Here is a 538-nt window from a genome sequence, read left to right on the forward strand (position 1 = left end):
CGATTCTCCTTCCACGGGTCTTTTCCAAGATTTGGCACATGGTGAATATCTGGTCGGTTGTTGATTTTCCAGGTCTGAAGCCACACTGAAATGGTCCAATCAGTTTGTTGACGGTGGGCTTTAATCTTTCACACAACCGATATAAACTTATATACAATGTTCTGGTGGGTCTCCTTTTTTGAGGATTGTTCATCATGGATCATTGTTGGGAATGCTTTCGACCGACCATATTTTACAAAGAAACTGATGCATGCTCTTTATCAGCTCTTCAGCGCCATGTTTGAATAGCTCGGCTGGCAATCCATCGGCCTCCACCGCTTTGTCGTTCTTCAGGCGGGTAATTGCTATTCGAAATTCTTTCTGGTAGGGCAGTGGAACGTCTTCTCCATCGTCATCGATTGAAGAATCGGGTTCGCCTTCTCTTGGCGTTTGCGTTCAATGCCATTCAGCAGGCTGGAGAAGTGTTCCCTCCATAAATTAATTGAATTTTCGTAGAATTTTCGAGCATTACCCCTGTCGGCAAGCTTATCAAGCTCTT

Source organism: Bactrocera latifrons, unplaced genomic scaffold (assembly GCF_001853355.1).
Source record: "Bactrocera latifrons isolate USDA-ARS-PBARC rearing strain unplaced genomic scaffold, ASM185335v1 scaffold_484, whole genome shotgun sequence".
NCBI classification, from domain to species: domain Eukaryota; kingdom Metazoa; phylum Arthropoda; class Insecta; order Diptera; family Tephritidae; genus Bactrocera; species Bactrocera latifrons.